Source organism: Penaeus monodon, chromosome 25 (assembly GCF_015228065.2).
Source record: "Penaeus monodon isolate SGIC_2016 chromosome 25, NSTDA_Pmon_1, whole genome shotgun sequence".
Taxonomy (NCBI): Eukaryota; Metazoa; Arthropoda; class Malacostraca; order Decapoda; family Penaeidae; genus Penaeus; species Penaeus monodon.
This window is the reverse complement of record NC_051410.1, coordinates 13,130,429-13,130,762: the sequence shown is the minus strand read 5'-3', so window position 1 is coordinate 13,130,762 and position 334 is coordinate 13,130,429.

The following is a 334-nucleotide window of genomic DNA, read 5'->3' as shown; positions in this document are numbered from 1 at the left end:
CTCTCTCTCTCTTCCCTGTGTATGGTCAAAAGAACATTTAACCAGTTATAGCTATATATGAACAAACATATCTTTAAAAGGTAAAATTGTCAAGATTTTAAAAATAAATTGTACACAGCCAACATAATTCAATGTTTCAAGCAATTTCGTCAGACATGCATACACACTTGGAGTTACTGTACAATACTGTACAAGAATGCATTACAACATTAATTCAAACACCAAAGTAAGGTTTACATTTTAATATACCAAAATTTCGCTTTACAAGGATGTGCTGCAAAATAAATATTGGGTGGGCTCGGGGGTGGCTGAGTGTGAGGCTTTTCAAGGGAAA